The sequence below is a fragment of the Chinchilla lanigera genome, unplaced genomic scaffold (assembly GCF_000276665.1).
Source record: "Chinchilla lanigera isolate Chin_1 unplaced genomic scaffold, ChiLan1.0 scaffold00002, whole genome shotgun sequence".
NCBI classification, from domain to species: Eukaryota; Metazoa; Chordata; class Mammalia; order Rodentia; family Chinchillidae; genus Chinchilla; species Chinchilla lanigera.
In genome coordinates this window covers 36,401,239-36,417,033 of record NW_004955403.1, presented here as the reverse complement: position 1 = coordinate 36,417,033, position 15,795 = coordinate 36,401,239, and the positions used below count along the sequence as shown (strand labels likewise).

At 42.5% G+C, this 15,795-nt stretch overlaps 1 protein-coding gene across 4 annotated transcripts in view; it reads right to left on the bottom strand.

Annotated features, from left to right (window-relative positions):
• The window catches only part of Mfap3l (microfibrillar-associated protein 3-like), a 37,430-nt gene extending 22,735 nt beyond the window's left edge, over positions 1-14,695 (bottom strand). Inside the window, exon 1 of one of the 4 annotated variants that reach the window (XM_013513354.1) lies at positions 14,681-14,695. The gene's annotated coding sequence lies outside the window, so the exon portion shown is untranslated. Of the gene's footprint in view, positions 1-9,293; positions 9,311-9,508; positions 9,528-9,660; positions 9,679-14,680 lie in introns of those variants that run through there. The other 3 variants (XM_005373548.2, XM_005373547.2, XM_005373549.2) reach the window with 3 other exon arrangements.
• Between the last annotated feature and the right edge of the window lie 1,100 nt (positions 14,696-15,795).

The window sequence follows — 15,795 nt, the reverse complement described above, 5'->3', positions numbered from 1 at the left end:
GGGCTAGAAACACAGTGACTATTCTGAAGCTGCGACTGGCTTCTTAGAGTCCTCCTAATGTAGAGACAGACTTGCATCTTAATGCAGGAATTTTAGTTAGCAAGTTGGTTCTTCTCCCCTCCAATTCCTACTCTCATTCCGTCCCATCTTGAAGTTATTACGGGGCAGAAGACACAGCGTGTAATTTATAGGTTGCTTGTATCAAAGAGTTTTTACACTGAGCTGAGTAACACTAATAGATTAACTGTTTTAATAAAAAGTCACTATTATCACATACGATGCTCTTCTGGTTCTGGTTTTTTGTTTTTTAAAAAAGCATTTGTTTCATGTTGAACACACTGCCAGGGGCTTAGGGGATGGAGAATGGTACAACACTCAAGAAATCTTAGACCGTATCTGCTCAGTCTAGCTGAGAGAGAGAATGTTGACTTGTTCTCTGGTGCCGTGGGCGTGGTCTTGGGCTTGGGTTTAGGTAACTGAACAGCCTGAGAGATACCTGGAGACAATGTCTGTTGATTACCTACCCAGCATCCCAGCCCCTCTTCTGCCTTCCCTTTGCTACAGGTCCCAGAGCACACAGAGCGTGTAGTCTTCCTATTCTTGCCTCGGCACCTGCCTTATGCACCAACTTCTGCCACTCCTCCCTGGCATATGATCTTGCGCTGGTCTCAAAAAAACATCTTTTCAATTACAAGGACAGTTCCTAGATGGCAGAGACTCTAACATAGAGTTCTGCAGAATTTCCTTAATGGGAAGTACCCATAACAACCTTTATATACCTGCTGTATGAAGCCATACTTACGCAGACTCTAAGGGCAATTGCTTAAGATTAAATTACAGTGTGTTGCCTAAAGAAAATGAGAGAGCTTCTGGCCTTGGTCAGGAAATTTTCTACAAACATACTCGTTTTTTTAATCTCTCAAACCAGGATTTTACAGTAGACAACATCATGATAACTGGAGTTAATAATACTCTAATATTGTAAAAGACAATTTAGCCACTAAAGAGTAAACCTTAAGTACTGTAATCCACTAGATTAAAATGCAGTCCTTCAAAATACAAAAACAAAGACTGCAGATTTCAAAATGAGGGTTTAACAAAAGCTACAATGGGCAAATTGTTAAGCGTCATGTGTTTGCTCATGGCCTTTGGGAAATTTCATGGAATGCTTTGTTTTCTATAAATAGGACAAAAGAGAAAATACTTAACAAATATCAAAAGTTGTTTCTTTAATTTGACTTCTTCCCTACTTCCCAGCACTTGTATTTTATCTAAAATGTTTAATGAAATGTTTGTTGTGTCCTGTCTTGCTCCTCTGCCTAGGGCCAACAAGACTCTTGTCCATGTGTTTCTCAAGCTGGGACAAAAAGGGTGCTTTGAATTAAGTGAATATATATTATTGTTTTTTCTTGGCAGAGTTAATGCTGGCATTTTCCCATCCACTCTGATGAGTAATTTGTACAGTTATACACCTGGGTTTTGTCACAGCATCTACTGAGAGTCATTACTATTTTCATTTGCCCTTGAATGATGCCACAGCAGAAAAGCTGTCTCTTGGCTGAAAACACATCCCTGAGAGGGTTCCAATCATGAAGAAAGGAAGGAAAGCCAGTTTCATATGAACTGGAAAGAGGCAATAAAATGCTTGTCAAACCACACATGCTACTGAGGCTGCTGTAGTTATACAATTCTGCAACTTTCTACGTATCACAAGTAGTTAAAATAACCACATAAGGCTTTAAAAAAATGGACTTTTAAAATGACCTGCTTCAATAATTAAAAAATTATAACACTAAATTTTCACTGGCCATTCAGTCTTACTTAATATCTTTCAAGGTCAAGATAATACTGAGTTTTGAGGTGGCCTGTGATCTCTGGATTTGGGCTGTGGGAACCCAAAGTCAAAGGCCAAGAAATTTGTGGAATTTCAGCTACTAACTCCCTAATCTGATCATGTTGTAAGTTGACTGAAATTTATCTCACTGTCCAGTCATGCTACAGGAAGAGATGCTCTGTATGCTTTCTTCAATGTGTTTTCTTCTACTTGCGAACTTGGTCCTGATGCTGCCTGTCATACAAAGGTAACACCCAACTCAGATGACAAATCGGACCATCTCATGAATGCAAGAAAAGGCACTGCTGTTAGTTTACTTTTAGATGCCCACAGAGGGGTTCAATTCTATCCCAGTCAATGTACATCACCTGAGAAGTGACCCCATGCCAGGGGATAATGTGGTAATCCAGGGTCATGCTACAGGAAGAGAGGAGAGATAACTCATACTCTTGTCATCCAAAATTCTAAGTCGACAATTACAGGACAGTGCGACATGGGAGCTGGGGTTCAAGGATCCATTGGGAGAGCAGACCCAAATAGCTTAGGAAAGCCAGGGAAAATTTTCTAGAAGTGATACTTCAGTTTAACACAAAGGAGTTGCCGAATGGACAAGGACAGAGAAGGCAGCCTCAAAAACAGGGACAGTGTATTCAACGAAATCAGAGAGAATTTGACAACTGGGGATATGCGTACTCAGTCACCACTGGGTGGTACTGGAAGGAGGGAGGACAATGGACTGGTCTAGACACTCATGGGAACAGCAGGTACCACAGTGGAAGTGGCACATTCACAGGTTGGGCAGTGATGTGGCTCATTCTGTGCTTAGAAAGATCATCCTGATCACTCATAGCATGGATGGTTGTGCAGAGGTAGCTGGGAGACTGCTGTCCTTAAAGGAAAGAGCAGGAGCCTGAACTAAAAGGAGAAGGCAAGGGAAGAAATGAGCAAATACGGAGGAGATACAGGAATGAGAACGCAGAGGACCTCATGACTATTTTATAGCACACTGAAGTTAATACCAGACCTCTCAAGCAGCGCTTCTACAATTATACTACCAGCTCTCACAGGGGTGTTTCATCTGCCAAAATCCAACGGCTGGCACAGTCAGTGGACTCCTCATGAAGATGAGCATTAAGATTTCAGCTAGCAGTCCCTTGGGCAGCACTATCTTCTAGACACGGCTAGAAGCCGCGGCCTTGCGTAGTCCATGGCAGCTGCAGCCCAGCCCCTTTACCTCCCTTCCCTTCTGTCTCCTCTCTCTGGACACCTGCCTGACGGAGGGTGTTATAATGACAGGCAGCAGTCATAACACTCAAATGTGTAAGTTGTCACAAAATGAAGGCACGGGGCAGCTGGGGTGAGATGAATTAGGGCTCATCTCCCTGAGTAGCTGGCTGCTAGGAAGAGAACGGGATCAAAGAGAGATCCCATGCACTGTGAGCGCATCACTTACTTATTAACTGTGCAGTAATATGATAATTTCTAGCTACTTAGTGGGCAGAAGGAAATACACACCCCAAGTTGCCGCACTCCTGTGAATGAACACCAGATGAGCTGTTTAAACTCAGAGAACAACTGAGATACTACATAAAGTCTCAGTATTACTTTACCGACAACGCTAATGTTAACATTGTTGCAGAATTTTATGCTTTGCTCCTCTTTTCTGCCACACAAAAGGTAATATGCTTTTTAAAAACTAATCTGTTTTATGTCATTGTTTTTCTGAATTAGATAAGAACTTTAATCTCACTGATGTCTTCTTAGTAATATGTGATTTTTGGTGGTGTGTAATGTTAAGTGACCATTCTTGAGTCTTCATCACACTTTTTTTCCTACGTCATATATTGTTCTGATCAAAAGTAAAAAAAATGACACAAATAACGCTCTTAGAAATGTAATGTTTAAGTTGCCAGGAGTCATCAAATTATTTTAAAAATCATGCTAATAAGCAGGTGACATACTGCTGATATCCTACTAAATACAAATATCAGTTAAGCTTGATTATCAGAAGGGATGTATTAGAGAGATTGGTTATTTCAGTATTTTATTTTTCTTGGCTTTTTTGAGACAGGGTCTTTCTATGTAATTCAGGCTGGCCTTAGATTTGTGGCGATCCTCCTGCCTCAGCCTCCTGAGAAGTACTGGGGTTATAGGTGTGCACCATCACGCTTGGCTATTTCAGTATTTTAAAGAGAAAAAAATTCACAAAATCTTATAAAGAAGGAAGAGAAAAATGTTTCCTCTGTAAAAATTATTATTAGACAAGACAAAAACATTATTAGACAAGATAAACACACATATTTGTTTAAAGAACTAGTACATTAGGTCTCCAAAAACTTGAATTTCTTCTCATACTGCTTTTCTTTACATCAGATGAGAAAGGGAAGCCCAGAAAAGGTAAGCAATGGCTCAGAGTCATGCAGTGTAGTGGCTTAGAACCAGAATAAAAGGCTTGCAACTGCTCATGCCTACAGTGGGGACTGGGATTATGTTAACATCTCTAGGCAAATGTCCCAACAGCTGAGGCAGGGATGAGACAACTTAACCATACACACACCTTTCACAAGTGTTCACTGGGGCCGGGGATATGGCTCAGTGGCACAAGTGCCTGCCTGGGAGTGCAAGGTCCTGAGTTAGATTCCTGGTACCAAAAAAGGCCCTAAAACCAAGCATTATTGACATTTTAGTATATACTTAACTTCCTCAAATTTTCAGTCTAAACAAATGGGCTATATTAGTTTTGGGCCCAATTAATGTAAATCTTAACTAAGCAGAAGAGGTATTTCACATTTCTTCAAGTATCTCATAGGAAATAATCCAAACCCTGGAACTGAATACAAACAGGATACTGCACTGGTCCATGGTGTCCTCTAGCTCCCAAGCCAATCCCCAAAACAAATTACCATGTAGATTTTTTTTAAAGGAGGTGGTTGGTCAGGATGCTATCGCAGCATTTTCCTCTAACCTCTGGTGTCATTCTTTACCAGATTCTATACTCAACCTACAGCTGGTTCAGAAGTACCTCTATCTGGTGTCTTTCTCTGGGTCTCTCTACCATTAGAATAATATTCTATGATTTCTCCCCTCCCCTCCCCAAAATCTGTCCTTTCTAAATATTCTCTTTTCTCATTTGGAATGGGTACATAAGGATTCAAATTTTCATTCTGGTCCCAATAATTTTTAATGTCACTGACTAATGTATAGCAGTATTTCTGACAAATTTCAATATTTGTTTTGAATTTGATCGCAGGCCCGTTTCCCAAGAAGTTCTTGGTGTGTTTGGTATAGCTCCTATATTCAGAGGGAAGCCATGTGGGTGCTGATGAGTATCTGAAAAGTTGGCTACATAGTGAGTTAGAACTTCTCTGGACCCGAACAAGCAGTCAGAGGATCCCACAGACGGGGAGGTGTTTTACTGAGGGGCTGATTTCTACCTGCCAGCCCATAGGTCCAGACTGACCGGCACTCTCCCGGATGGAGACAAACCCATGTCCCCCAGTGCAGCCTGCAGAGCAAATTATCTATAAACCATGCAGCAACATTCTTAACAAACTTCCCTAAATATGAGGCAGGGCCTAGAGTAATAGTGCATTTACATTTCCTTGCTAATTCTGGATACTTTGTAAATTTCTAAAGCCTTGATTCTGAAAGAGTCTTTGTGTACAGTTTCTGAACTGGCCAAATGCACCTCACTGGCCTGGAACTGGAAAGGCAGTTTCTCACACAACCTTACAAAGAGTGGCTGATTACAGTGCAGTAAGATAGCCCTTACAAAGCTACTGAACTCATGAGCCTGAAGGCTAGAATAGGAGTTAATCAAGACAGAGAGTCACTTCTAACAGACATATCCTCTATTTCAAGCCCCAGTCAGTATTAAGAACACGCTACTGGTCTTGCGGCCAGCGAGGTAAGATTATAGCATAGCCAAGGGGCAAATGAGCTCCTGGGGTAAGAATGGGATGGACCTCGAGGTTAAGATCAAGAACAGACATTCTAGGATGAGGTATGAAGAGCTGACCAGTTTAGAATTTCAGGATTAAGATCCACAAGCTGAAGTGTAGATATCAGCTCCCTTACTCGCTTTTGTAATTCCCTGGTGAAGGACCGTTGTGAGTTAGCCGATCCCTCTGAGCTGCAGGTCCTTCCCAAATTTACCACTCTGACCGTGACAGTCAGGGACTGCTCAAGGGAACAATGGGGAGGGGTGGAGAGGCGAGGGAAAGAGCCGGGAAGCTGCTCCTTTGCAGATAAAAATCCCACTGCAGTAACTATGACCAGGACAGAGTAATGTAGCCATCAAGCCATTTGTGACTTACAGGATGGAAACCTCTTCCACAACAGAAAGGACATGAAAACTTCATATATATATATATATATATATATATATATATATATAAAAAAATAAATATGGCATGTATATATAATATATATATTATATGAGATGTGATTTTTAAAAGGTAAATGTTCAAAAATTTTAAAAATTATTACAATAAAATGTTACCATTAAACCCCTTCAAAATATCCCCCACCACTTCAAACACACTCATCCCATCCACGTGCCACTTTTTGAAGCATTTTTGGAAGTCTTCTGTGTCTGTACGGGGTCTGCTAAAAAATACAGTGACCATTGCTGCTGAATGCCATCCAACAAAGAGCAAGGTTCATAAGAACACTATGGAACCTCCTCATCTACTTTGCTCCCCAGATCTGGATCTTCTCCAAGGTCAAAATGACCTCAAAAGAGAAACATTTTTAACTGATTCAGGACACTGAGACACCCACGACAGTCAATTTAACACACTTGTGAAAGAGGGCTTCCAGAACTGCTTCAGAAAGTAGCAAGAATGATGGGGTAAGTGTGTTTGAAGTGAGAGGGATTAATGTGTCTTTTCTTATAACAAATTTTTTAAAAATTTAAACATTCACTGTATTTTTTTATCACACCATATATTTTATATATAGGTATGCATGCACGTACATATATACCCACACACACATTTTCTTTCTCCATTCAAGAGGTTATTTTTCATTAACAGTGTTTTACCATAACAAAAATATAGTTGACTCTTAAATATCTGCTGACTTTGCTTACTACCAGGAATTTGTTTATTATTACTTTTTAAATGATTAGTAACAATTCATATGGGTAATGCTTCAAAGACAATTTAAAACACTAAAGCTCTTAAATTCTTACAATGAACGTTTTTTTTCTAGCAGATCCTCAACAGGAGTACAGGCCAGAGAAGGCCTTGTTGTGAGCTGAGAGAAGCCCCTGGCTGTCTCATGGTTTGCATTTCCAGACTCACCACCCTGTGCTTACTCTCCCCTACACTAGGCTCTCTCCCCTGGACTGTGCCAGGGCTGCCAGAACCTTTGCACTAGCCCCTTCTGCCTGATCGAGTTCTGGAATCCTTGGAGGGTTTACCCCAACACTTCCTTCCTGCCCCCAGGCCTCTGCTCAAAGGCCATGTTATCAGCAAGGCCCTCCCTGGTCGCCTTGGGTAAGCCAGTGTCCTCCCCTATCACTACCCAGCTGTATTGGTTTCTTTTCTTTCCTTGTTCAAGGCAGGATGGCATGGCTTTAAGGTGGCAGAAGACAGCAAAAGCAGCAAGAGCAAAAGGGAGGGATGGCGGCAAGCAGCCTCTTCCCTTTCCTTACATTTATGTAAACTACCCAACCCAGGGCAGGTGTAGCACTCACACCCATAACCCCAGCATGGCTCATGGATCAATCACAAATCCTAGAAGCCTGCCCCAAGGCTGCATGAGGATTTGGGGGGCCATGCAGACACAAGCCATAACACACCACCTTTGCCTTGCCTTTGTCTTAATTTGTATTAACTACTAGATACTCATGTGTTATGTCTGCCCCACTGAGGCATGACACCCCGGAGGGCTGGGGGTTATTCTGCTGCTGCTGTTATTTCTGTGCGCCTGGTGTTTAAAATTCGGTTTCACTCACAGCAAGTGCTAGAAAATTTACCCTACTGCACTTTCATTCCTTCTGAATTAGACCTATTACTAATTTAATGGTTATCTACACTTAGCCTGCATTTCTGGCAAATGCTATTCATTTCTTAGACGTTTTAGGTAAGTACATTTATTCTTTATTACAAAACTAAAATATAAACCCCAAATTTTTAACAGTCAGTTATCGCAAAGCCTTCCTCATCTTGCAGTGAAACCTAAGAGGCTGATGGAAGCTGAAAGCCTCTGAGAGCAGAGGCCAGGTAACATGGACGAGGAGGTGGAGGCTGCAGAAACATGAGTGACGTTTATGGGGGGGCTATTTCTCCTACTTAAAATATACATTTTTAATTTATGTGTCAAAATGTTGAAGCATCGTTTGGTCACTGCATCTTTGGCTGTTTTGATTAAAGTCATTCAAATTCATAGCAAAGGAGCTGAATCAACTAAGGTTTCTTCTTCCATTAGAATAAAATTTGATTTGAAAAAACAATGCACTCAATAACCAGAGCCCGTAAAGAGCTTTTCCTTCTTCCCCTCCCTGCTCACCACCTCATTATCACAAAATGGAATTGCATAACCAACATTCCTGAGTCCCACAAGCAGTTTCAATGATTTTCACTAAGACCTGGATCTCAGTGAAAAATAGATCAGAAGAGATCTTGTAATTCAAGTTCTGCGTGATTTACTTATTAAGAGCCGGGCAATTACTTCCTTTATAGTCACTGTGCATTTATGGTTTACAAAACACTCTTACATTCAGACACAGCGGCCCCCTGGAGCCTCACCACAGTCTATAGCAGGGGTGGGCCTGGAAATTCTGCCCCCTGGGCCCCATAGGAAGCAGGACTACACTCCTAGTCCACACGGGGAAATCCCAGCAGCACCCACGTCTCCTCACTTGCAGTCTGGGGCTCTTGTAATCTGTACACAGTGATCACTGAGTGTACCAGCACGGGCAAGCTGAGTGCCAGACATGTCTAAGCCGTCACACCCAAGGAATTATTACTACAAAATTTTGTACAGAAGAGCAACCCTTCCCAGAATAATCTTCTCCCCAACTTTATGTACTTTATATCTTAAGATCCCTTTTCCACCGAAGTTACATGCTTTTCAATGTAACAGTATGGCAAATCATAATACTTAAACAAACCACCAGATCAGAGTTGAAAACGGGGGTTCTACTGGTTTCCATACAGAAGGCAAGAAGAAACTTGCCTTTTCTCTTGGCTTTGAAAAGAGTTAGGCGGAGCACACTTTCCAGGTGTTCTCAATGATTTCTCAGCTGTAGCATCAGCTTTACATAGGTGATGAAAACAATAAGCGCCCGGTCATATCAATTAAACTCAACTCAAAGTAGTTATGAGGCCGCTATTACCAATTCAGTGACAACTACTATGGGTATCAGAACAAGTTTAAGACCAGGTCTTTACCATAAAGGCGCTTAGAATCGTGGTGCCACCTGCATCCAAAGCAGTAAATGCATACCAACCTAGGTAAACACCACAGAAACTCAGGAAGGACAAGCTGAAAGGTCACAAGATGTTCCCTGGTGTTGGTAAAGACCTAGAGGGCAAAGAAAGGAATTCACGACAGTTTCCCCAGCAGGAGTAATTTTAGTTGTGACAAGGAAAGGTAAAAATAAACGCGCACGGCAATTAGTAAAAACCTTTGTTACATTTTGTTTCCCCAAAGCTCACGCACCACATCAGCTGTGTGTGCCCATCTCCAGAACTCTGAGATACGAGGGCATTCCTTCAGGAATTCTATTTAATAATAGGAAGGTTCTGGCTTTTTAGGCGAAATGATAGTGTACTGTGGGACAGATGATCTCTTATTTTAGAAGCAAAAACTCATACCTCTGGGGAAAGGGAGAGGCCTTCATAACCAGGAAGTAGAGATGAGATGCCCTACAGAAGCCAGAGGGAACCAAAAGTTTCCTGTTCAGGCAGATGTGCCGGACCCTAGAGAGCCACAGGACTGCTTACACTCTGTTCTCTTGAAAGGAATTTCAAGGTCCTCAAAAGGTGTTCTGAAATGGAGAGAAATCCAAGCCCTTCGTGAGGTTCAAGGAGAGCCAAACTCAGAGACCGAGACATCTAGGGCTGCCCAAATCTTGAAGAAAAATCCTTCTCTCCGACTTGGGCTGCTGGAAGAAGGATGGGCAGGGAGAGGACAAGTGTAGAGGGGCAGATCTGGCTGGCAGCAGGACAAGCCCAGGGCCTTTGGGTAGAGGGGAGGCAGCAATTTATAAAATGAGGTTAATGACAGCAGTTGACAAGCAGATGAAAAGGTTACTAGATGTTTCAGCCACCCAGAGCCACTCAAGGCTGCGAGGAAATAGAAGGGAGTCCTGGATATAGGCAGGAGCCAAAAACGAGCTGTGTTCACTCAAATACCTTCTGCTGCTAAGGACCAGAAAAAATGGGTTTTGCATCTTTCACCACAGTCCCTGTATAACTACCTTCTTCCTTGCAGGGAACCTGGCCTTTGGGAAGAAAAGCACTAGTGGTTCCTACTGCCACAAACAGAGACTCCTTGCCAATTTCAAGGAGGTACAGAAAGATACAGACATGGGGAAAGATGCATCCGATCATGTCTGGGAGACGTACTGCTTTAGTGGACCCATGAAAATGGTCTGAATTAGCCCCAGCCTGAGCACTCCAGCCCGTCTACACTGGGTGGGCCCCATCAACACACAATTCTGGTTTTGTCTGTTTGTTTGTTTTCCGGTACCGGGAATTGAACTCACGACCTTGCACTTGTCAGGCAAGCGCTGTGCCACTGAGCTAAATCCCCAGCCCCTAAAGGTTTGCTTTTTTTTTTTTTTTTTTTTTTTGGTACTGGGGATCAAACTCAGGACCTTGTGTTTGCCAAGAAGGCACTATGCCACTGAGCTATATCCCCAGTCCCAACACACAATTCTGGAGCATTTGGCTCTGACCCCTGAGGAGCAAACTTTGCCTTTTACGCTCTTCTCCCACATCAGCAAACTCAAGTCCTGGACAGACGGAAAGGGCTAGGGTTATATGTAAATATCTGCTCAGGAAACTTTCCTCCTTCCCACTGATCACAAAGAATCAATTTCAGCCATAAATCAATTTAAATAAAGTCATCTTCTCAATCCAGCATTAGAGAAGCCCATCCCACATCAGTTTTCCTTCAAGTCTCACAGGCTAGGCCCAAATGCTTCTAGCCAGAGGCTGGGGAACTATGGGGCATTAACTCCTTTCTTTTATGACTCTTGCAAAGTTTGTGTCCTGCCGTGGTAAGGTTCCAACTTCTTCCCCAGGACATGCTTCTGGCGATGTGTTTTACTGACCCTCTGTGCTTTAATCCTGCCTGCAGCGGAAGCTGTCCTCTCTGAACCTCAGTCTCCCTCAGGGAGTAGAGCTCGGAGGAGCTGTTCTAAGCCCAGGGCAGGTGTGCCCCAGCATTTCTATAGCACCTGACACAGACAACCCAAGTAATGAAGAAGAAGTTATTTAAAATGTCTGCTTTCCTTCCCTGCCCAGATGTACACATCAATGGCCAAGTCCTAGTGATTCTCATCCCTAAACACCCGGCTACCACATCTCTGGTTTTCCCTGGTGCCCACTATTTCTAACCTGCAACCACCCTAATAGACTTCTTCCTCCTTGACCTCCTTCTACTCTTGCTGCCTCCAGTCTACACTCCACAGTTTTGCTAAAGGCTGCTGACCCGACAAGATCTGGTTTAAAACACATCCCCTGTCTTCCTTTTGTCAACAGCATAAAACTGAAGTCCTTAGCTGGACACACGTATCCTTCATTGTTATCTCTGCAGCTCTGCCCACCGCAATGGACCTTGCTGACTCCTAGTGGTTTCCCACAGCCCCTCTGAGGCTCCCCATTCTGCCATCCTGACTTGCACATCTGGCAAAGAAGCCCCTGCTTAGCTTTGAAGTTTTGTCTAGAAGCTTCCAGGATCCCTGGCAGCCCCAGACTCTCTGTTCTCACCAATTTTATCCCTAACTTCACAGTTCTGCAGTAATTGTCCTTTCTGATTGTCTATCCTCCATTAGACTATAAGATCCTAAGGTGTCAACATGTATTAAATGAATCAATGAATTAATGAAACGACAGAATATGGTCTTGAGAGAAGTTAGTTTGAGACTTGGGGACATCAGCATATATGCAGGTGACCACTGCAGTCACAGGAAAACAAATCACCCAAAAGGAACACAGTGAGCTCAAGATGAGAAGACCAGCATTAGAACTCTGGGAAGACTGAGGACAATCCCTCAGAGAAAGAAAAAAAGCAAGAGATATCTTAGCGCACAGTACCCAAAGACCAAGGAAGACTGAAAAACAAGGGTATGGTTTGAAGAAATATAAATGTTGTCTGAATAAATGCAGCAACTTTAGTCAGTCTGAACAAAAAATAAGTAAAGCCAGGAGGTTATGAAGAAAGAGTTCTTCTGCATGATTGCCTGATAGGAATTGTCACAAAAGGCCACCAGACCCTCAAATGCACACAAAGGCCACCACAATTTTATCACATAACACTTTTCCACTCCCACCAGAACATCTGCCCATCAACTCTGTTCAGCCTCAGACTGAAACCACTCTTGTCAGCAATTACTGTGGCCAAGGATTATTTTTTTCAAAATATCTGACAGAATTCTCCTTTCTACCCTTAAAAACTTCCTCTTGCCTCAACCTCTTTGAATATACCTGTAGTTCACTATGGTGTGCATTTCTATTGCTGTCCTCTGTTATTCCCAAATAAGTGTCATTATCCTTTGTAGAATCTCTGAGTTTTTAGACAGACAGGTTTATACTGAGACTGTACCACAATAGAAAATGAGAATTACTGCATCATCCTTGTTATGGTTTATGTCTGAATGACCCCCAAAAGCCTCATGCAGTCATGGGGCGGGCTTCTAGAGTTTATGATTGATTCATGGTCCAATGTTGGGATTATGGGTGTGAGTGCTACACCTGCCCTGGGGCAGATAGTTTACATACATTGTAAGGGAGGGAAAGATGCTGCTAGCTGCCCTCTTCGCTTTTGCTCTTGCTGCTTTCTGCCCCAGGAACTATTTCCCTCTGGCCTTGGGGCCAGCGAGTATGGACTGAAACCTCCACAAACTGTGAGCTAAATAGACCTTTCCTTCCTTAATTTTGGGTGTCAGGTATTTTGTCGCAGCAATAACTAAGGCAATCCTATAAGGACATTTGGGTGAAAATCTTAAGGAAGTTATGTGGATAGAAGCTTCATAGTCTGGATAATTACTGCTTTATTTTCATTAAAATGAAGTTTAGTCAATCCTTACTGTTGTTTCCAGTACCAGATATTGCTAGCCTGGGGCTTCCTTTATCTTACTGTCTGAAACATTTTTTTTCTTTTTCTAACTTTTTCACACGTAGTTTTTCAGAGTCAGTCTTGGAACACGAAAGTAGATTTATTCAGTTTAGATGTCCCAGACATACCCAGATGTCATCTTGGCCAGATTGTTAAGGTTTTACGGGCTGATACTGAGGCTCTGTTCATAGCAGAGATGGAACACACATGGACAGCAGGACTGGTTTCTTACACAGTGGTCATACCTCGAAGTTAGGTGATCTAGCCTTTACAGCCGTCAGCCCTCCTCTACCAAACATGGAGCCCATGGCCAGCACTGCTGATTGCTGCAGTGTCCCAGCTGAGCCACTGCAAGCCTATGACACTGGAAGCGCAATTACCCACTAGAGGTGGCCCATGTGAAATCTCTTCATTCTTAAACCAATTATGTTAAATTTGAGCATTCACAGCTCCCTGCTCATGTGCGCACGGCATGCACTTGGAAGAACAGAAGAATACTGCTCAGAGGACAACGAGCAGAAACAAAGCATGGACGATCCTTGATTTACCATGGGGTTATATCCTGATTACCCATCCTAAAATCAGCAGATCCCAAGTTGAACCATCTTTAGTAGGGGGCCATCTATAGTTAAAATGTGACTCAGTCATTCTGCTTTAATTTCTAGGTCCTCCTATTATGAATGGTGGATAAAAGTCTTCTTAAACCATGGATTCCACATACACATACATACGTCATTTCAAATCAATTCAGAGACCTGAATTAAAACATGTTGGTTTCAGATCTCTCTCGGCCACTGACTCCTTCTGGTTAGACTCCATTTATCAAACTACCCTGAAACTAAGGTTTCACTCTACATTGCCTTTTTTAAGGAAAATAAACTTGGCAATAGTCTATCCACTTCACATTGCTATCAAAAATCCTTACCTGGTTACCACTGTTTACCTCTAATGGGATAAAAGCCAAGCTGCTTTGCATGACACTGAATTCACCACAATAAAAGCACCACTTCACTCCCTTCATCCTGCCCCTGTGCATCATTCTGTCCTAACACATCTTTATTTGTGTATCGTGCGCTCAGTGTCTATGGCTCTTATAATACTGTCACAGATTTAGTGACTTAAAGCCACCCTCATTTATTATCTTGCAGTTGTGTAGCTTGGAAGTCCAACATGGGTCTTACAAATCCACGAATTAATAAGGAAAGACTCTGTTTCCTCGCCTGTATCAGTTTCTTGAAGCTGCCCCCACATGGTTTTACGGCCCCTTTTCATCTTCAAAGCCAGCAACGGCCAGTTGAATCTTTCCCACGTGGTATCAGTCTGACACTGACTTTTGCTTCCCTCCTTTGCTTTTAAGGACAGTTGTGATTCCACTGAGTCCTCCTGGGTGGCCCTGAATAATCTCCCCATCACAAGGTCCTTAATCTTACCTGCAAGGTCTCAAAATGTCTTGGTGGGGCACTTTCTTGCCTACCATAATGGTGTTTTTTCTGCCTAGAGGTCCACTGATCTCCGTGGGAGATCGCTACCCATCCCTCAGGCAATGCTTACCAGCCCATGGAAAGGTCACCGCAGCCCAGGAGGCTCTCTTGTCTTCCAAACTCAGGGCCACAATCTTCTTCCTCATCGGCCCGTATGTGTACATGGACTGCTAGTACTGTAATTTATTTGTCCTCAAGCATGTATCACTTCGACTAGATAGTGAGTCACGATGTCTTACTCATTTTTGCAGGCAAAGGCTTAACTATAAACATTTGTAGGGAAAAAAATTAATGTGATTTCTTAATGCATAAAGACCTCAGGAAGAGGCAGACAAGAACAATACCTTCACAGGACTTCTGTTTGAAGTACAATTTAGCAGCTACTTCTGACAGCTCTCAACTGGTTATTACCACAATCAACCAAACTCCTTAGTCTTTTAACTATTCCACGGAGGTAATACCTGGATTACCAAACATTGTCAAAGTTTTAAGTGTCTTCCTGGGTTGAGACGGACAAGTTGCACCCCAAGGGCTGGGTTAGGAGCCAAGTTCAGTGTGATACTATCTGCATGATTTCTGAGTTTAAAAACAAAACACTTTAACAAATCCAACCGGCTGGTTGGGTGTTAAAGGCAACTTGACAGCAATATTTACTTGGAGTTTCAGTATCTATAAGTTCTTGCATAAAATTGTTGAAATTCCAAATGAAACAAAGTTTAGATAGCCTCAAGTATTTAAACGTAAGCCTCAATCCAAAGAATAGTTAAATAAAATAAGGCCACATAAATGGAGAAAGATCTACTTTCAAAGTCAGTGGTTTGCCTCGAATGCATACCGTCACTAACACCATATAGCACAGAAATCCTAACACAGAATAAAACTAAAAATCATGCGTCTGGAAGTTGAGCTGAAGAAATCCAGGAGTTGTGTATGAAAAAAGAGATTACCAGTGGGGCGTGGTGGTGCACTTCTGTAATCTCAGTACTTGGGAGGCTGAGGGAGGAGGATGTCTGCGAATTCAAGGCCTGGGCTACATAGTGAGTTCAAAGCTAGCCTGAACTAGTGAGACCCTGTCTCATAAAAGAAGAGAGAGAGGTCATCTCTCTCTCTGTGTTGTAACTTGAATATAAATCTGCCTTTTAAAAAAATTATCAATCATAAAACTCCTTCGACCTAACTCATGTT